At 27.6% G+C, this 22,809-nt stretch overlaps 1 protein-coding gene across 5 annotated transcripts in view; it reads right to left on the reverse strand.

Moving 5' to 3' along the window:
• Alk (Anaplastic lymphoma kinase) overlaps nt 1-22,809 on the reverse strand; it is a 312,304-nt gene that overhangs the window by 147,144 nt on the left and 142,351 nt on the right. Inside the window, exon 1 of one of the 5 annotated variants that reach the window (XM_040712433.2) lies at nt 3,219-3,438. The exons of 2 other annotated variants lie outside the window; for them this stretch is intronic. The gene's annotated coding sequence lies outside the window, so the exon portion shown is untranslated. Of the gene's footprint in view, nt 1-3,177; nt 3,439-22,809 lie in introns of those variants that run through there. 2 more of the 5 variants (XM_040712432.2, XM_071888916.1) reach the window with 2 other exon arrangements.

Here is a 22,809-nt window from a genome sequence, read left to right on the forward strand (position 1 = left end):
TAATAATTACATATTAATAAATATTATTTTGAATGCGTAAATTTCATCAACATTATGATTTTGTTTCATTACAAAACAAATTACCTTTTTATTGAATCATAATATTATAATTAAATAAATTTGGCCCGTAAACACAAATGCAAGCTCAGAAGATATTTCTCAGGGATAAGCTTGGATTACGTTTCTAATTATATTTTAATTATTTAACATTTCTTTTTTTATGGCACTACATATATTTCAATCTTTTAGTCCTATGGTCAATAAATTATCTAATACTCCTTCGGCACTCTTCTCCTTGCAAATTCTGGCTGTTGATAGTATATATTATATTTGCAGGCATTTTACATCAATTTCATTTTTTTGCTTATGGAAAATAATAATTTTGAGTTATACATTTGGTGCAAATTATTAAGAGGTATCTAGACAACTGGGCAGTAAAAAATTAAGATAATTAATTCAATCAGGCATTGATTTAAGTTAATAAAAATGTTATCTCTTCAAATTATCAAAAAAAACGTTAATGGGCTAACTCAAAAACTTGGTAATTTAATGTTTATGTTTATTTAAACATGAAATCGTAAGGTTATGTTGTTCTTATTTTAATTTCACATTAAACGTATACATATACAAAACAAATAGTTATTATTTCTTTTGCAATACACCATTTCATTACTATATATATTCATATTGGTTATTACAGGAAGTGTACACTTAGAATGAAAATAGAGAAAGTATACACAAGCCTTACATAAGTTTTGCAATGCTTTCTATTTTACCACTAGAAAAGGCTGCAAAATGTGTAAATTGTTCGTGCTTTCATTAAGAATAACTGTATAAAGGATAAGTAATATATTATATATATATATTAAAGCATAACTCTTTGCATATAAATATACCACAGAAGTCCAGACTTCAATCATCATAGAATCGTTTGCTTTTCATCATTTCTAAATCTTCTGAATTGGTAATATTCAAAAAATAAATAAGTTCTTACGTAAATCAATGAGTCTTTAAGATAATACTAGCAGATAAGAAAAATATTTAAGGTGTGTAGTACTACAGCATAGACTGACAGATGGAATTTATTTTGTTAGATGGAGATTTTTAACAAATGAAAACAAATCCATTGTTGAAAATTATGTAATTTCCATTTTTTTTTAAAAGAAAGAAGCAACCAAATATTCAAGTTTTATCATTGACTTTGTTATACTAGAAATATATAAGTAAAAAATAGTGTTAATTATTCTGAAAACTCATTGTTATGAAATTTGACTTTAATTGTCTTGAAAAAGCTACATTAGAGATCAATAAAAGTCTAGACTTTTTTGAATCATTTTTTCTGTTGATGCATTAAACTTTAAGTTTGCCATGATTTTGTTACTTATGTTTAATAATTTCATTATTTTCAGCATAAGTTTACATTATAAATAACTAAAAAATAGAGTCTAAGGGATTAACGAGATGCGTTTTATTGACACTAAAATTTGTCAAAAAGTTGTTCTGTTTTAAATCTTTAAAAATATATTTATTCTCATTTTCTTTTGTTCAATTTTTCAAACTTTGATATAAGTTTGTTCTAAATACATTGGTTTTTTATTAATTTTAATACTTATACAATGTTTTTGGACTATTTTGGCTGGTTTTATTCATAACTTAAATATAATTTGATAGGTAACACGAAGTTAGCTCAAAATGTATTATATTTAATTAAATATTCCTCCCTTCGAATAAGAAAATCCTATCAGTAAATTTAATAATTGTTCAGATTAGGCTAAATAAATGTTTTCTTCTTAAAAATGTATGTTATAATGATGAAAAATATATAAATGTAGACCGATAGGATAACATTACATTGATAGACCTCGCAAAATAAACGTATTGAAAGTTTTTTTTAAATACAGGTCAGAATAATCTGAGGATGAACATCATATTAATAACTCTATTTTTAAAATTTGATCAAACTCTATAATATTTATATATATTTAGAGTGAGACTACAATTTACTATTCTAATTTTTAAAGGAAACTATAGAGCCACTCCAATGTGTATACAGTTTTTGAGGCATATTTGGTAAAAATTTAGTACACTTAACATTGATTGTCCCTTTAATACCAAATATGTTCACTGGGACTTATGTTTTTAAGATACAGTCAGTCAGTGGATGCTACAATTTACATATTTTTAATATTAAAAACATGAAGTATTTCAATACTTTTTTTTTTTTAAACAGAAGAAAAAGGTGCATGTGCGAGTCAGAGAATATCTTTTTTGGATTTCAAAAAAGTTTTTTTCAACATTTAAAAAAATTCACAAATTCATTTGGAGATTTTCAAGGTAGCTTCAAAATATCTTTTTACATATATTTAAACGTAATAACGATAAATATTTCAATTTCCATTTAAAGCACGCTGAATGAGCTATTTTAAGCTTTTTGAAACAAAATATTACCACTTAAAAAAACAAGTAAATATTTTGTATTATTATTGTTGTAAAAAAGTGTTCTGTTTTACTTCATGTATGTATATATAATATTCATATACTTGACGTCATGGGTGCTTTCTAAATTCTAACATTGTATAAAGTGTATTATTATTATATTTATTTTGAATATACATATCTTTAACTTCATAAAACTCTAAGACGATCGAGCACATGTTCAGACATGTTCAATACTTAGATATGAATGCAGACAGAAAAATAACTTTTGATAATATAAGTATCTTTTGATTATTTCTTTATTTTATGAAAATGTATTCTCAAATTTCATAATTATTGATAAACTATATTAAATTTATACCAAAATATGTATAATTAATAAATATGAAAAAATAAAAAGATATTATGCTACAATATAGATGTCATTGGTTTTTTTAAAAACTAGTGAAATATCAATGATGCAAAGTGTATGATAAATGTGGTTTGTAGTTTAACTATTTTCGAGCAAGTGTTTGTGGGTGGGTGGGTAGAATGATAAAAGAAAAGGAAACCCAAAAAGAAAATATCTTAAAAAAAGAGATGAATGGTTTTATTTACTCTATAAGAGATATCCTTCCTTTTTTTTTTGTTTTTGCAAAATTATTAAATTGATATCGTTAGGTTTACATAAAAATGATCAGAGAAAAGCATATTTAATTTAATATTTTTAAATATTATAAAGATATATAGTTTGTGGCTTACGGACGGAATTTACTGTTATTATAAATTTTTCTACTCCGTACATTTTTTGTAAATAAATGATAACAAAATCACGAAAAAACAAATTAAAATTCAACTTCAAACGTGTTAACTTCCATGAATTTGATACTATTATTATTAAAATCAAATAATAATACGGCAGACGAATAACTAGATATTTTCAAATATTGAATTAAAAAAATGTGTAATATATAATGTAACAGTACACTTCAGACGCACGTAAAATGAATAACTGGTGATTTTCATATTATATATACATATATATGTAAAGTTATAATATTTATCTAACATAAAAAAATCAGCTTTCCAGCCAATGCTGCCTCATTTAAAAAAGAAGAAAAAAAGAGAATCTTTCTCATCGCTTTCATTAATGCGCTCTTATGGGCAGGCGTTCTTGGCCTTTCTCTAACTTTTTTTTTCCTTTTGGGGTAGCCTATATTATAAACTATGTTTGTTTCATTTTCAAGGGCTGTCTTTATTCTGCTTTTTTTTTTTTTTGTTAATACAAAATAAATGTAGGTGTTCCTACTTTTACTTTAACAATCTGTCATATTCTCAGAATAAGTTTTTTACCAATGAATTATCTCTGATTATATATAAGTACCCAGATCTATTTAATGATGTTTAGTAGTTAAAAAACCTCTTATATGTAGAGCATCAACCTTTCGTGCCACTTGCTTTCATTTTAAAGGAGTAGAGAAAAATAAAAGGGGAAGAGTCATGAAAACGTATCTACTTAAGAACAATTTAAAATGCATATCTATGAAATCATTGATTTTTTCTCATTGTAACAAAACTACTATTTGTTTCATAACAGTGATAACTTCTTTTATTTTTTTATTTCGTGTTTTGTCTGATTGAAAATCTTACTATTAAAATCTTCTTTCCGAAAAATATTCCCACGTGATGTCATTATTGTAAAAGTTATACCCTTTTAGAACTCTTTAAACTACAATTTAAATAATCAAATCATACCGTGCCAATTACAGCTGCATCAGGCCATTACTACTTACCATTTATTCATGTTGGATTTAATAATGAAATTGTTCCAAAATTTATCAGCTTTGACTACAACAATAAAGGCAAAAATAAATCCGATTACAGATCTTCTATCCATGTTGGATACAATTACCTCAAATGAAATTAATGTTGGCAAAACACTCAGAATCTTGCAATAATAACAATTCAAGCTTGGTTCAAGGAAAACCTCAACGAATTCTATTCTCGAAATGTATGGCACTCCTCGTCCATGGACATCAATGCTACTAGACTATGGAAAAAGTGTGCAGATCTCGGTCTGAAATTTTAATGCAATGTTGATTCGCCGAAGGTCTCTGTTGAAAAAGAGTTGGATGACATGTCCAACGACTACGTCATCAAGGTGTGCAAGGGATTCAACGTCAGACGGGAGATCATGGTGGCCACAGAAAAAAAAATCTTGAAAAATAATTTTTCATATTATGATGTATAATAATAATAAAAAATCTCTCAAGATACCAAGTACACGTTGTTCTTGATGAAGTTCAAATAATCTTGATATCAAAAACAAAACAATTTATTTACACATACTGTCTTATTTTTTTTCGTATACATGAACTGAAAGAGGCACTAAGATACCCACACTAATAATTGAAATTGAAACTGATACTTTCAGCACTACCACGCCATAAACGAATTCCCCTTCAGATATTGTAAGCAACCAATTTTTTTTATCTATCCTCCCCCTTACAAAAAAAAAAGAACAAAAAATTAAGATTTCCTATCCCTCCCTTGTCCATATATAAATAATAAATTACGCAATTTTAATAAGTTCAATTGCCCTTACTGACAGATTTTTATATATATTATTATTTCAACTCCAATATTGGTACGACAGTCAGTACAAAACGACTGTACACACAACTTAATTTTCGCTCCTATAAACAACATTTTCAGATTGTTTATAGACATTCATTAGATAAAGTTATTCTAATATTATTTCAAAATAATGTTGTTTTCGGTTTATTGTGCAATTATATAACATCAATGAAAATGTTTATGTATTTTAAAATTACTTCAACAAGCTCTATAAGATGGCTATTAAAGTAAAAAAAGATAAATTCGTTTTATAATACTTCATGTAATCATTTTTCAAATTGAAATTAATAAATATCATCCATTAAAAAAAGTCAAAGCAAATATAGCTTGATTTTACGAAAAGTAACAAATGAAAGTATCCAACTGTTGTGTAATAGTCACTTAACATAATGACTACTATTCAAAACGTCAAATCCCCGCAATTCTTTAATTTTCTGGATCATTGATTATGGCCTATGGCATAGAAGAAATTGTATTAAACTTACAAGCTAGAGTTTAAATAAGGAACAAATTGACATGTTTATTTTATTTATAAAATACATTTTTGTTTATTTGTTATTGGATGACGTATGTTTGGAAAGTGTATGTATTTATTTTTAGGCAAAAGTCAATTTGAGTGTACATATGTATGTATATATATCAAGCTACAACTGTTGTACAACTGTTTTTTATGCATGGAGAATGAAATTTCGAATACACTTGCTATTCACTGATTACTGAAATATAATATATATTTCATTTTAAATACAATATTTACAATTTGTGTGTTTTTAAAAACCTCCCTCTATGAACAGGTATATTATTTCATTAAAATACTAATTATTCCTTTCATAATCTTTAGTATGCTCCAGTACATTAAATCAGATTTTAAGGATTTGTTGTTTAGCATATATTCATATATTTAAAATTTTTGAGTCAAGGCTTAGTTAATTTGATTGATAAAAAGTTTTTTCTTTATTTTCCTTTTGGATTCATGGATTTTTTTTTTTTTTTTTTTCAAACTGAGGACTTACACTTTTTTTTCCCTGTCAAAAGGGAAAGGAAACATTTGAAAAAATATAAAGTAGCTTGTCTCAGGCATTGTTCTTGTTACCAACTATTACTTATTCATTAGAGAATAGTTTCTCATTTATTATATACCGTGTGGTCCATTAAAATCTAAACACTTTGAATTTTGAACTTCAACAAAAAATAAATGATTAATTAAAAATAGAATTTCAATAAGTATTGATATTTGTGTATCTGAGCTCTCTTAATAATTAATGTAACCGCCCATACCAGCAATGCTGACTTCCAGGCGGGTACAGAAGGTATGACACCCGCTGCGGATCGGGGATTTGTCATCCACGTTACAGGGCTGACTGAGAGTGGATTTCTGGGCCTTGGTGTTAGATTGTGCTCTACATGGGCCAAATAAGTGTTTAAAAAAAGTTTGAAAGCCTCAAGTTTTAGGGAAGCTACAGAACTCACATCATTTTTGTAACTAACGGTTTATGCTTGAATTTATCGAAATATAAATTGATTCAAACCACTCAACTTTCATTAACTATTGAATTAGTGTGTGTTCAGATTTTAACGGACGACCCAGTACGTTGTGTAGAAGTTGCATTGTCTTTACAAGTTATAACTTGTAAAAGAAAGCTGTAAATGTTACAATTTCTTCGTCTTCATTTGTATTTTTTAAATGCAATATTGTTTTTCTTATGATCTATTATTGATTGAAACTTTTATTTTATTTTGATTTATTAAAATAAAGGGGTGATTATGTATTCATGTGTATTATAATTCTAGTCAGACTATAAAATGTGCAACATAAGTACATATGTTTCAGTAATTTGTATTAAATTGTCAAAAGTTGGAACACTAAAATGTTGTTCAATAATAAAATATTAAATTATTGCATTATTCTTAGCCCAAGTACCAAAATCATGCCTTTCAAATTATTTATCCTATTTTTTTGGATGCAGCTTGTACACTAGATATACATTGAATTAATAATCTTTACAATGCAAGAGTATGAAATTAGATGAATTCTAAAGTAAGGCCCTTTATTGGTAAAAGTTTATAAAAAAATTCAAATCTATAATATACTTATTTCAGTTCATAATACATAGAGTCAAGTGCTTAAAGTATACAATGGTCAAATTATGAAAATTAATGAAAACAGTTGAAATAAAAAACAACTCCATCTGTGGTCATTTAAAAACAGTATCTAAAAAAATGTAATTTTTTTGATATTATATTAAATAATGTATGCAAACTGAAGGATAGCGTGACAATAAAATTATTTTTTTCGGAAAAGTAAATGGCTTGGGTTAAAAAATGGTTCCTAATTGTACTCCAAATATGTTAGATAAGTTTGAACAGTTTTGAAAATTATTTGTAGGTAGCTCTACGGCCCTAAACTTAAGAAAATTTACATTTTAAGGAACAAACTGTGTATTTGCCTGAATACTGTTCATGTACCTCAAATAAAAGATTTTTTGTAAAACAATAATTTTAGCTTACTAAATTGAAAATAAAATATATTTTATAATTATTTCCAAAAAAATAATACATACATGTTCAAAATAACGTCAAGGGAAGTTGGTTCTACTCGTTATCTACTCGTTAAATAACAATAATAAAAGTGGGTTTCAGCCTGCGGTCCAACATGCTGTTGCATGTTGTATTTGGACGTGAAAGAACAATATTTGTAAATGAGAACAAAAGTTAGTGGTCGTCCACACAGAAACAAACGTATTGTGATGAAAATGCAAAGTATTTTTCTGTTTTGGGCGTATATCAACTCGAAGACAGCGTTATATTATATTGAAAACGATATCTTATTTAAACGTGTTCTAGAATCGAAAAATCGTAAAACGCTGTTATTTTTTGAATAGTGACGTCAAAAATTGTCAATGACGACACTATTATTATTTAGACAGGAGTGCAGTACTGGATGATTTTTACTCCAATGTAAATGGGAGTAGTAGCTCCACTTCGTCATCCGTCAACACAATAGTCCCAGGACATTTACTCGTCGACAATTTCTTATTCTGAGCATGATATTTTAATAATACTAAAAATAGATGCAAAAATATTCTTAACCGGCTCGGATTCATGGGATTTCTTCACCGTGTGGATTCAAATTTATTAGAATCCCTATAAAAGAAGTACTCTATCGTTTTGAAAAAGTTATCGTATCAATAAATTCAACATTAAAGGAAATTGAAAATTTATTTTGTTATCTTGATTACAGTTCCTAAAATATGTGCAACCATAAAAAAAAATGTGAATGAAAATATTATTTGGAAGCTACTCTTTACATTGAAAGAAATGGATAATATTAATTGTTTTCTAAGTTCATTATATATATATTTTTTAGAATATTTAAGTAATGCAAAGTGGCGTGACATAAGTTCAAAAAATTTAGTTTAAATAAGTCCATTTGTGGACTAAATCTGTAATAAATACAATTAATATCCAGCAAATGAGTATGTTTCACGATTAAGTTTAATCATATTGCCTATAAAATACAAATTTATTCATACATTTACTGAAATAGTCGACTTATTTATATTTATTTCTAGAACATTTTTCCTGCAAACTTAAATTACTTTTTTATTAAATATACGACTTAAAAACAATAATAGTTCAGTGTTTTAGCAGGTGGGTGTTCTCAAATCTGAATTTTATTGTATATATCGAGTAGATTTATTAAAAGATGGGAATAACGATTATACTTTTATTGTCACTCTGGAAAAATGAAGACAGTTAATTTATAACTTTGAATTAATCAATATCCTTATCTTGAATAGTGGCATTGATATCGATCCTTAAAAGTTATTGATTTTTAGAGCTCAGATCAAATGTATAAGATATAATAAATTAATAATTTGAAGTAGTAATAAGTACAAAGCATAAAAAACAAAATTTGGAAGATAAATTATTTATGTATTTCTTAAAGAAAATTAATTTGTTCTTTTCATTCAAATTATCTGCCCTTCATTATCCATGTTTTGAAACTTAAAATTTGAAAAGTGTAGTTCGTATACTTTTTTTCATCGCTTGTACAGTTAAAATAAATAGATTATATAAATTTATTCAAATGATCCTAATCCTAGAACTACTTAATTGAAGAAAATTAATGAATAGGCTTATAAACTAGGCCTAGGGAGAGTCAAATAAGGAATTCAGGACCCACCCAACACTAAACATAGTTACTATGTATTTGTAACCAAACAGTTTTGCTTCGTAAAAACTTTATTATGATACATCCTCTGTTTACAGAAGAGTTGGGGCTACATGAATTAAGTAGATTCGTTCAACTTGAGTAAAAAATTATATAATTTGTTATTTGTAGCCGTACATGCTCTTTGAAGGTATGATGGCTAAATCAAAATAATTACTTAGTTATTTTTTTTTTTGATTAATTAGAGAAATGATGTCAATTTTCCTTAATAATAAGGTTTGCTTACAATCTAAAAGAGTTGAGTTGAAGAAGGCATGTGAATTATTATCACATCACTACGCTGTGGAGTCAACTATAATATAAAGCGTAGTTTCCCTGGTTGTTTAGCCGTAAAGCCATTTTTGAGGGTATCATAGAACTGTACAGATACTTCAATTAAGTGATAACAATGTTGCATCAAATGTGTGCGTCATATCGAAAAAGAAATTGAAGTTTATGAATAGAGTATATAAAATATATGTAACCTGCTAATTTGTAAAAATGATTGATTACAGGTGTGTTGCATCGAGTGTATGCGTCATATTATAAAAAACAATCACTCATGCAACTGTTTTTCTTTTTTTATATGACTGTGTGACAACTTTGTCTCAGTAATCACAATCTTGCATCAAGCGTAAGTGTCATATTAAAAAAGTATAGGGATGTAAATTCTAAACATTAAGATCGTGTGAGGTTTTGTTGTTGTTTTACAGTATCTACAGTGTGTTTTCATTTTCTAAAGCTGAAATCTATTATCAACCAAGGGAAAAGTCTAGAGTGGAATGGGCATGTTAAAAAAAAGAAATCGAAAATCAACATGGTAACCCTAACGATTTGAAGAATTTTTTGGAGGAGAGAAAAAATAATGCTCAAGACGTTTCAAAAGAACAGCTTCAATCATCTATGACAGAGAGAAAGGAAAAAAGGATATAATCAAGGTCATTTGCTTTAATTACTCCGATATCGATCCCTAATTCTACTCTGAGTCCAACAAGGACTTACAAGTATAACTCTGCTACAAATCATTAGTCTTGCGTTCCTTCTCTTATGTGCACACACGAACGTTCAAGGATGTTCACTACTTAGGAATTAAATAATTATGACAACTGCTAAGGAATATAAAATTCCTTCTTTTTCTTCTAATTACAAATTAACACCGGATTTACAATATTGATTACACAGGGGAATAATTAAGTGGTCAACATTACCAGCAATGATATTAAGCTATCAAAATAATTTTTCTTTGGTGCAAAATCCAAAACTCATCTCAGTTTTGGTCTGGATTGACAGGTTTCAGAAATATTTGAGAATATAGTAATTCCAGACTATTATCGTTCTGAGACATTTTTCATCATCAAGACATTCAACAAATTGAAGTAAGATGAATGAAACAGATGTAAAAGGTATTTTATTGATTATGTATTCTCTTCCAAACTCGAAATATTTCCATTTCTATGCAGAAAAATGATGCAAAACAACAATTGTCTTGAGACCATTATAACTTATGCATCATTCAGAGTGATAAGGAGTAATTTAGCTCATAATATAGAAAAATATTCCATTTTTTATTTAAAAAATACGGATCGCCAAGGACTTTAGTTCCATTTGGTATTTTTGGACTGATTTTATTTTTTGAACTGGCAAATCGACACAATTATCTAAATATTGTTTACGATTTCAATGTCCTCGTAATGCCGTCAATGCCCGTAATAATAATATAACTATCATACCATAAATTTAATTCGCACAAATTAATATAAAATAATTATTAATGAGGTATATTTTGAATATTAAAATTATTTACTTCTCATGAATGTATCACTTCACTCATAGCTGACTCTGTACGAGTCAACCCTTCTTTCTGCGAGCGTATTGAGCCCTTTTTAGGGTTTTTAGATCATTTCCAACTGACTAATTAGATCCCTTATTAATCTTTGGGCATCTCAGTAGTCCTTATCAGCTTCCCACTTGCAACATGGAAGCGTCTTCTAAAAACCAAACAATCCACCTGGAAAGACCCCCTGAATGGTCTGTGTAAGAGAATTTACCCATGTTAATTAATTATTTGCTCCCCATAGTGGGTTTTATTTACCTCTTCTGTCAACATTAACGCAGCTTTTTTGATTTTTTTATGCTAGTTAGATATTCTTGGTAGAAAGTTGCGAATATTCTTACATATCCTAACTCAAACCGATGCCCTTGAATTATCGAGCTATTATAATAAGTGATAATCATGGTATTCAGGTACTTTTAAAGCCTACTTCCGTTTCTCTTTTCTATCAAGTAAGCCTCTTTATTTACATGATGTTATTTTTTAAATGTAGCCTTCGCAAATTTAGTTAATATTGGCATATCATTGGATAAGTTTCACCCTTAGTGCAATCTGAGATCACCTTATTTTTTTCAAGCGGATTAGTGACTTCCGTGACCTTTTTCTTCTCTTTGCAATATTTTAAGACATATATATTTTTTCAAAGACATTATATATTATACTCCGGGTCGTCTGTATCAATCAATTAGCGGCTGACTCAAGACAGTGATTGAGTATACTTTAAACATATTCAACGTGGTAAGTCCCCTCCATCATCCTATACAAAGGCAAATCAATAAAATCCACGAACTCATACTCCATCCTGAATTTTAATTCTTCTATCCAATTAGATAGGGTAATTGATATTAAATGGACTAAACTATAGCTTTGAATGGATTAAACGACATCATAGGGTATCCCTCATTATTACGGATGATTTTCGCTCGGCTCACGTGAAATCTTCTTAAAGTTGCTCTCAAACAATCATCTCTGCATATCAAAGTTTAACATATTTCTCTCTTTGCACTGGTTTTGTAGAGAAATACTTTATTCTATTTTTTTCGTTGACTACATGTCCTTTACAATGATATATTTGGTGATGTTTAACAGACACTTATTTGCTTACTTTTGCATCTTTGTCCATATGGATTCTCTTTCAGAGCTTTATGGAAATGTGCTACTTATAACCCATACTTTTCCTTTTCGTGTATTCATAAACTTTTTCACAAGCAAATTTCTTTGTTGGTTGGGTTTTTTCAGGGTATGATGACTACTTTATTTATGTGTAAGAGGAGGGCTCTTAATGAACAAGCAATTTGACCAAACTGTTGTTGACCTTCTCTAACTTGTTGTCCCTTCTTAGCAGTTTCTCATAATGTTCGTCCTGCTACACTCATCAAGTGTTTTTCGAATACAATTTGGCCCCGTGGGTTAGGTAAAAAAAAAATTGTATATGAAAATTAAGTATTTCTTTTGTTTTTTGTTTCAGTAACTGTAATGTTTTGTTTTTCGGTTTGCTTGACTGTTTTTCTGCCAGTAACATTTGCTGGGCCTCCCAGCATTTAACCCTTGAAGGCAATTTTTTAAAATAAGTTAGATCCAAGACCTCTCTCCACCTTTTTTGTTTTGTCCACCTGTAAGTTGCCCTCTCTTCTTATGTATCTATTTTCTAATATTTGTCCGTGAAGAGTTGCACTGTTGTGCACGCAATAAATTCGTTGTGGGTTATGCTTTGGGGATGTTTGGATTGCCTGTCCGTGGCAAGGCAATAAAGACCATAACTGCCCCAATAGCTATGAGTTTGTCACCTTAGTTAACATTGCAGGCTTAAGATACTGAGCTGGTACAAGTGAGATATTTTTATATCCCCCCCGGTTGGTAATATATCCATTTATAAATAATAATAAAGATATTCAATGCATGAAGCTATGTCAGAATCAGTTTTTTTCAGTTTCAGATACAACGCTCTAAATGTTAAATATATTATTAATAATTTGTTAATTAGGTACTACAACAATGAGAAGTTATAGCCATAAAACCAAAATATACAACAATTTGATATTTAAATGCAATTTTACTTTGAAATTTTAATGCCTAATATTATTCTTCATTCAGTAATAGCTGAATGAAGTGGACTTTTTTTTTGTTCTCCAAGAATTAGGACCAAAGGAAGATACTTCTAACTTGATCATCCATCTCAAGAGATGAACTTATTCTTATTCAGAACTCCGTATTCTAAGAGGGACGACGGAATGAAAATTCATCCGAGAAAAACTAAAAGGCTTCATAAGAGAATAGAGTAGACTCCTTTATTGGGAAAGAAGATTCCAGGATATAAGCAATGAATAGATCCATGCATGATGAGTAGATAATTTTTATATTCAAAATATAGCTTATTAATAATTATTTTATTTGAATTTGTGCGTAGCGCGGATTTATGTTATGATATTTATATTATTATTACGGGCTTTGACGTCATTTTGAGGACATAGAAATCGTAAACGACATTAAGTTTACATCACTTTTATTCATGTTACTTCAATTTGGTGATTTTCTTGATGATGAAAAATGTCTCTGAACGATAATAGTCTCAAATAACTATAATCTCAAATATTTCTGAAACCTGACTAGACTGAGAAAAACTGAGATGAGTGTGGGATTTTGTGCTCAAAGATAAATCATATTATTGGCTTAGTTTTATTGGTAAAAATTTGTGTTCCCCAGTGTTAAGAGTCAGGAGATAACATCTTAGGATGAAGTATAATCACAAGTTTGTGTACTCATCTAAGCCAGAATTATCGTCTATATTAATAAATCAAATTTATATTGTAAAAATCTACGTTTGAGTGTTCTTCGACTCCTAATAAAACTAAGCAATAATATTTTTTTTTGTTATATAAATTTATTAAAACCAAAGATAATTTTCTAAAAATGTTGTTTTTTACTATTACATGTAGCTTTCGAAGTAAGATATAGTTGTTATAGGTTAGAAGTACGTAATTAGAACAAATTAGAACCATACAATAATAAAACTGAATTTTGACCTATTATTTTTTATGACTATTTCATTAAATTGTCAAAAATAAGCATTTTATTTCAAATGTTGAAAACTATAATAAATGTATGCAACACCTAATATATTTGAAAATGGCTATATAATGAATGAACTTTTCCTTTATGGATTAAGTAATAAATATAAACACTCACGTAGATTTTTTTTTTGTATAAAGATAATTTTTATCAATTTTGAGACTATGTGAATATCACAGTTTTTTTGAGTGATGACAAGAGATTTTTATTTGTGACATTGTTTCAGATAATGAGACTTTAAGAATATTCTAGATGTGTAACATAAGTCCTTTTATTTTCTAAAAAAAAATTACATTGAACGCACAAAACTTAAGATGCATTTTTATGAAAGCTGTAGATTTGTATCACAATTTTTTTATCATGATCTTTAGTGTGTTCAAATTGATTAATTTATTTTTAAGTTTTGAAAAAGTCACACCTATATCAAGTGATGAAATATGTTTTAGATGAAAAAATGAACGCTTTCTGCAAGTAATCTCTTAAACCGAGATTGATATGCTGAAATAAAAAAAAAGTTGAACATAAGGGATAAAGGAATTGAATAACGTATTAAATTCACGTATGGGGACTTTTAAGATGACATACATTATTAAAAAGAGAAGGAGGAAAAGGCAGAAATAGAAATTCATTCATGTGTGAGCAATATCTATTTTTAATGTATTAACTCGTCAGGAGGGGGTCTATAAGTATATAGCCAGTTCATTCTTTGTACTCAACAGTCTATCTAATCTTAATAAAAGTGATCGTTAAAAACAGGTTTATCAATGAACAAATGTAGTAGTCAAGTTATAAGTTGTGTTACTGCTAAGGATTGCAGGGTCATGTTTATTAATTTTATTTTACGTTTTTCTTGCATAGAAACTTGGTATGGTACTTAGTCCGATGACATATTAAATCAGGGAAACATTATAGGTATTCTTCTTTATTTACATCCTTACCAAATAAATAAATAGTCCAAAAGCTGTACTAAAAAGGAAAAAAAAGTATAAGGATTTCTAAGAAATTATTTTACTGTATGAAAGATTATATTGAAAGCTCTGTAATTTATTCCAAAAAATTAGCACAAAATAACACATACGTTTGTAAGAAAACAATATAAACAAAAAGCCAATGAAGAAAGAGTCGAAACATATTAAAAGAAATATTGAAAATATCAAGAAAATTAAAATATGCTTAGTTGAAGATAAACCTAAATGACATTTACAGACGGCCTAGCTACTCTAAGAAATATCACAGATAATTTTACATTTTTCTTTATTACCATGACTTTTACAAATTTTGAATGATTATTTTAGAAGTGAACCTTCTAGCAAGAAATTATTAGGGATATGACTTTTGTAAAACACAAGGAGAAAACAAATTTAATGTCTATCTGTTGACGCACAAGAGCCTCTCGGTATGATGGAAATCTTATTCCACCTCTTTTATCAATAATATGAAATACCCTAAAAATTAACTTGACTTTTGTTATTTTTGGCTTGATTTATCTGAAATTAGAGTAAAAAAAGAAGTTTTACATTGTAGTTTGAGTTGCTTTTTCACAACAATTTAAATTAGTTTTTGTTTTGTTTTTTAATGCTTCAAATTCAATTGTATTACCTCTCCGTTATATGTTACTTGATACATTTAACATTTTTTTGGAATGATTCCTTTTTCACTCACTGCGATGTACCCGTATATTGTTAACAAATATAAATATCCGTCTGACACAAGATAATTATTTCCTATTTGCAAAAATATACAAATAGGGAATAAACTAATTCCTCTTCTTCCACACTATAGAAATATAGATACAAATTACACTGTCCAATAGCAAAAAGTATATGTTTTATTTAGTAGAATATCATCCCCTGATTCCAAAGATGGCCTTATTTTTTCTCTCATAGCCTTCAAAAAAAGGCCTTATATATTTTTTTGGCTATTTTTAATGTTCAAAAGTAATTTTAAGCCCTTGGTGTTAAAGATAGCGATAAATTAAATTACTATATTTTAAAGCCAAATGTTAAAAAATTTCCAAATTTTTTTTTAAATGTCTGCATCATACTTTTAACTCAAATTATCTTTGTTTAATGTGGAAATAAGCTACTTTTTATGCAGAGGCTCATAGCTTCAAGATGAAAATAGGCAAAAATTTTAAAAGTATTGCATTCGATAGCTGAAAGTATCAACTTTGATTTAAAAAATGACCCTATTGAAAAACACTCTATATTGTTGTCAATTTGAGATAAGGCAACAACCATATGTCAATAATAAAACTCATTTTTGAATTGATTTCATAACAAGAGTCCATAAATATTCGTTGCCCCAACTTTACAAGAGATAGAAACAAAGAGAGAGAAGAAGAAATGAGATAGAAAAGAAGAGAAAGAAAAAGAACAGATATATTATACAATTTGTTATAACATTTAGCCTCATATCTCAAACTGTATAAATAAATTATTTCAAGCTTCATGGACACAAGGGGACTCGTTGCATTCCCGTACTGAGTGAGGAATTTAAAAAAATGGATATTAAAAGGGGTCCTCGGAGAAAATCCTTTTCCTTTGTCTCTCTCTTTGTTTCTATCTCTGTACTAAGTTGAGCATATGCTGTTCTTGTGCATAAAAAAATGGCTGATTTTGTTGGATAGTGTTGTCCTTCAAAAAATGTATTATGTAGCAAAACGTCTACATATAGTCCATCTATTGTTTTTTGATTTATAACTTGAAAGCACTTTTTCATTTAATTAGATTTAAAAAAATGAAATATAGAATTTTAATTACATATAACAATTTGATTTTTCATTTCATAATTCTAAAATTTCTGCTAGAAAAAAATTGAACTACAAACAGACACACTTTTAAACTACATTTTTTAGAAGCCAATACTTTATTTTTATTGTATAAATTTACATTAATTATAAACAAGTATTGAAATTAGTATAACATTCTTGCAATGAAATGATTGATTTATGTGAATTATTGGTTTTTTTCCCTTTCAAAAGTTGTCTCACACTTTTAACAAATCAGAAATAAAATGTAAATTTAAAATTCATTTCAAAATTTATAATTCATCAAATTTGATAAAAATAGTATTTGGGATTACTACGTCAAATGCTATTATAATAAGATATATTTAGAATTTAAAATATTTATTGATTTTTTTATAATTATATTGCTTTTTATTTTACCTTATACAAAGTACAGGCAGCACTTATTAAAATTATTTGACTAAGCTTTAACTTGGGAAAAATAAGTAAACGTTTCAGTAAGGCTTATGCAGTATATAAAATATATAGACTATTGTGTGATAAAGTTCAAATACTCAATCTACATAAAATTAAAATTATTCTATGGGAGTTTATTTTTATTCCATTTTAATTTATTCTTTTTACTATTAGATGAAAAAATCAATTTTCTCATATATCTTGTTCATTTGAAATTATTTTATAGCAATTATTTTTTTTTTAATTTAATGTACAATTTCTAGCTTTTTACATGTTCTAAATATAATCATTTATAAAGAGTTATATAACATTCATTTATTTGTGATATCTGTTAATTTTTATTAATTTACGTTAGTTTAGTTCAATAAATATTTTTTTTTTTCAAGAAAAAGAAAAAAAGAAGTGGATTGCTTTCTGTTAAAGTAAACATAAAATTATTACTATAAAAAAATATATGTTGAACAAATAAACAAGGAATAATTAGTGGGAATCACTTAAATTTAAAAACTCAAACTTTAGGAATGGTTATTGTTTTGAGTTGTTGTTAACTTTTTCAAACAAAAACTACAAACAAATACTTATTTGGCATTTAATAATCATGAAAACTTCGCCAAGAAAAAAAGGGAAACAATACCCCATTACGTTCTGTGACTTTAATTCTGTCTAAGTATTGATGTCCCAACTCCTTGAACCAACCCCTATTTTGTAAATTTTATTATCAGAGAATATTTTATAACTTCTAAAAAAATCCTTTTTTTTTTTTGTTAAAATAAAGATACAAATCGTAAAGTTAGAAACAAAGCGTCATAATTGACAATCTTTTTTATAACAGAATATTACATAAGCGTGTTTTATTCTACTAAATAGATGGATATTTTTCTTTGCAAGTCTAGTTTCAAGTGAATTGTTACTTCCTAAAGCAACGGTTTAAAACACTGCTTGTATTTGTTGCTGTTAAGCCACTATAGGTTAATAATTTATATTAATTTTGTAGGGAGCACATAGAAAATTCTTTCCATTTGTTCTATGAATCTTGCAGTATTGAACATGTGAGGATATGTGGAAAAAAATCAAAGAAGAATCTTATATAAACAAGATTGTCTTGTAACCATGCTCCCCATAACTCTGGTTCACCTAAAAGCAGACTTGGTTATGATTTTTTTTTTTGTTTAAGACACATTTTTTACATACAATAGCTTCAGTTATAAGAACGTCTGGCTACCATGATTTTGTAACTGGTTAACTTGAAATTAAATAGTCCTTTCAAATGGTATATTCTTAATTCGTTTTAACATGAAGACTTAAGGATCTAGATGTTGTTGATTATATATTTATTCTGTTTTACTGTTATTAAGTACTTTGGACGTTACCTCGTTAACACAAAAATACCCAATGCATATTGTTGTCAACTGTCGATTGCCTCATCTTGCTTGATACTACATGAGTATTTCATAATGTATTCTTTTTGACAAATAAACAAAGTAATAAACTTTTCTATAATCATGCTCAGTTCTACTCATTTAATAACATATTACTAAGCAATATTATAATATAGTATCGAATAAAATAAAATCTAGATTTTATTGTTATATAATTCATTTTAAAAATGGTGAAGAAATAATATGATAGTGATAGTCTGGGAATACATACGATATTAATGACAATTGGTAGGATTGACTTATTTGCTAACCACCAGATGATTTTGGGCCTTTTTTTCTGTTGCTTTTGGAGGAAAGGATGCACCATACAAAAAAGGTAACGACGTGGGGGAGAGTGGAAATAAAGGAGATAAGTCAAGGCTCACTTTTTATAAATAGACAAAGATTTTGTTGTTTTTTTCCTTTTGTCTGTTTCCATTGATTTCAATGAGCAGATTTTACGTATTATGAGATCAAAAATGCTAATACATAGAATTTTGATTTTATATTAATTTATATCAATTAATTACTTTCATTTAGAATTCATGTCATTTTATACTATGTATTTGAAATTTGTTTTTTTTCCGTAAAATTATCCATTCCTGTATATATTCATTAATAATTATTCTTAAAATAATAATTAATAGTTGGGAGCAATACCATGACAGAAGACTAGCTATAATATGTTTGTTCTCTCAAAAAAAATTGACAGTCGAGGTTGAGAATGTATTGAAAATATTTTTTTGAGTAGGTATGTCATATTATGAAGCATAATTTATTAGTCAAAAATCCTAAATCTTTCTAGTAAGTTTATAGTTAGAATAAAATGTCCACCTAAAATTTTGTATTAATAGATTATTTAAAGAAAAAAATTGTTTATTCTTGTTAATGTATGTATTCACATTTAAATATGCAACGCTCCCCTGAATCAATCAAGTTTCCTCTTTGTTTTTAACATTCTCATCATATTTCCTGTAAGTATAAAATCCCAAAAAATCCTGCGAGAAAAGTAATTGTGTAAAATAAAATATAATAATCTATACAAATTTCTTATTTTTTTTACCAAAATTAATATTCGTATATAAATATTTTTTTAAATATTAGTTATTAATTTCATCGAATTTTTAGTATTTCAACACATAATATCAGGCAAATTTTTGCCTCAAAGTCGGAATGAATCTAAGTTAGACAATTACAATGCCTAAATATACTCTTTTTAAAACCAATAGATTACATACTTTGACTTTAAAAGAATTTATTTAACTCTTTAAATAATAAAACCGATTTGTATTTTATTCTCAACTAAAACTCCTAAAAATGAGAGTTTCAATTCTAAATATTGTTTTATCTCATTATCGGTTAAATCAATATAAAAAATATTCTTACAATACCTACAAAAATTAAATTTTATTAACAAAAAGTTTAATTTTATTTGCTGTGCTTTTGAATAAATAAAATTGTACTCAAAATAAGTAAAAATAACAAAACTAAACAACAAAAAATTATCAAAATCTTAAAATTAAGAATTATTGATTTTACAGAAATTTCAATAAATCGATATTAATTAATTATAAATAATTTTGTTGAGTTTTTGGTCTGAAAATGATAAACTAGTGTGAGATACATTGTAATGATTTTAAGTGTACAAAACGAATTTGGCTCTTTAAAAAAGTTTGGTATTGACTTTTTTCCAAAAAAAAAAAAAATTGTTTAGATAAATTCCAAAGAAAAATTTGCTATAAAACCAAACTTGAGTGTGATTAAATTTATGTTTACCGTCTAAGATCCCATTCTAGAGCGAAATATTGGTCTAATTTGAAACATTAATATATTTAGATTAAAAATAACTGTCTATTTATAATGAGTTAAATTATCTATAAGTTGTAAATTTTTGTCATTGCGTAAAGTAGTGATATTGTGAATTATGATTTTAAATCTTAGTTAACTTGTTTCAATTCCATATCCACAAATTCTATAGAAAGTATATTCATTTTTTGATCATTCCTTTTGAGATTGATGTCCATCATAAAAAATGACAAGACAAGTTGTATATATATGTACTCAATAACTTCAATATTCAAAATCTATTCAAAAGCATTAACTTTCTTTATGACTCACTATAAAAATAGATAAATAATAACGATTAATCATATTATAATAATATAGGATTTTTTTTACTCTGATTGATTTGCAATAAAAAAATAAAAGGACATATATTTTATTTTTGTAATTGAACTGATCTTTTTTACAGGACAGTTAAATATATACAGAGTGCAACAGAGAACTTCTTGGTGCCTTCTTGGGTCCACATATAATTGTTCTCAGGATAGTTAGCCTTCAGCCAAGGAAATATTTTTCACATCAGGACCTTATAGTAGGCCTCATCCCCCATTTTCTCATTGGACTTCAAAAAGAAAGGGATCAATTTTCTTCCCATCAGAGGCCACAGCACCTAGCTCATTGTTTACACCAGATGTTTTGTCCTTAAGGTAACTTAGACTTTCTCGGGTGATGTTGCTATAGATATGTTGGTTCTGCTGTTCAAAACTTGGTCGACTGTGAAGATCTTCTTGTCTGATAAGATCTTCACTTGACGGATTAATTTTGAAGTAATAAAATACTTTTTTTCATCTCTCAAGCCTTAAATCCTTCATCTTGTTAGAGATGTCTTGGAGTCCTGAAAAAGCTGTTAAGGCCAATGTTATCATGAACTGCCCTCCTGATATTGATCTCATCCACGTAGAAATCGTCAGCCAAGCCGCGTATTGATGCTGCTGGATCTTCTTTAATCTTGGCCTCCAGGGACTTTAATAGTGTTTCATTTAGCTTCAAACGATTTTTTTGACTTACTACCTTCCTTTTGAATCTTTTTCCATTCTCTTTTTGGATTAAAATCCGCGTCAGGAAGATCCAGAACCGTTTGCTTTTTTGATTCCTGTTCACTTATTTTTCGTCCAATTTTGATAAAATTAAAACAATGGTCAAGAAAAACAACACATGGATCCGGACATTAATAGAGATGCCACCTGGAACCTCAATTAGCCAAAAACAAGTAATTTTAATGAGGCAGAAAGTTTCTCTGTCGTTCTTTGTAATTGTACAGTATTAATCGATTTTGAATGTTGAAAAAACAGAGTCTCGTTATACAAGGCATTGTTGTAAACTACGACAAAATTTTGTTGTAGCTGGATATAAAGTAATATTTGACTCTTTATTTTTTTCTTGAGATTTCACATCTGTGAGAATTATGAGGGCATTGCTTATGCCTTGTTCAGGAAAAGCTTTTTCAATAAATTACAAAATACTAATGGTGGAACCATGCAAAAATTCGATGTCCTGGTGAACACTAATTTTGTTACGAATAATTGTTTTTCGTAACTCGTAAGTTATTATTGCTTTTATTATTTATCCATCTCTATTTTGAAAATTAAAATCAATCAGCAAGAGAGCAGATATGTAATTCGTCAGAGTTACTTTATTTTGAATTATTTTATGTTCATTGCAATTTCGACAATTATCACATCGCAGTTCCAATACAGTCATTTTTTTTTCTTAAATTATTTGTATCTAATTCGTTTAATGTAGTTCCACTGATTTACTATCAGTAAACATTGTATTATTACAATTAGTGGTGTTTGTCCTATTATACGATCCATTTAATTCTTAGAACAGGTCGTTATATCTCTCGGTCTTTGAATTTTTCCTAAAAATATCCATAATTTGTGAAGCTTAATAAGATAATACAGATATATATAAAGAACATTACAAATATTTTGCAAAAAAAAATTGCCTTTTTCATATAATAAAAAGTACTATATTTTTTCTTCATTACATAATCTATTTTATGGTATAATTTAATAGTTAAAAAAAAGAAAGTATCTTTAATGACACCATGAAGTATATATTAGATATGATTTGGAAAACAGTCATTTGTTCTTAATATGGACTGAAAAAATACTGATCATAATTTCTCTATTTGACCTAGTAATTGCCTTTGTCAATTTACAAAACCCTTATTTTC

The sequence above is a fragment of the Lepeophtheirus salmonis genome, chromosome 5, assembly GCF_016086655.4.
Source record: "Lepeophtheirus salmonis chromosome 5, UVic_Lsal_1.4, whole genome shotgun sequence".
NCBI lineage: Eukaryota > Metazoa > Arthropoda > Copepoda > Siphonostomatoida > Caligidae > Lepeophtheirus > Lepeophtheirus salmonis.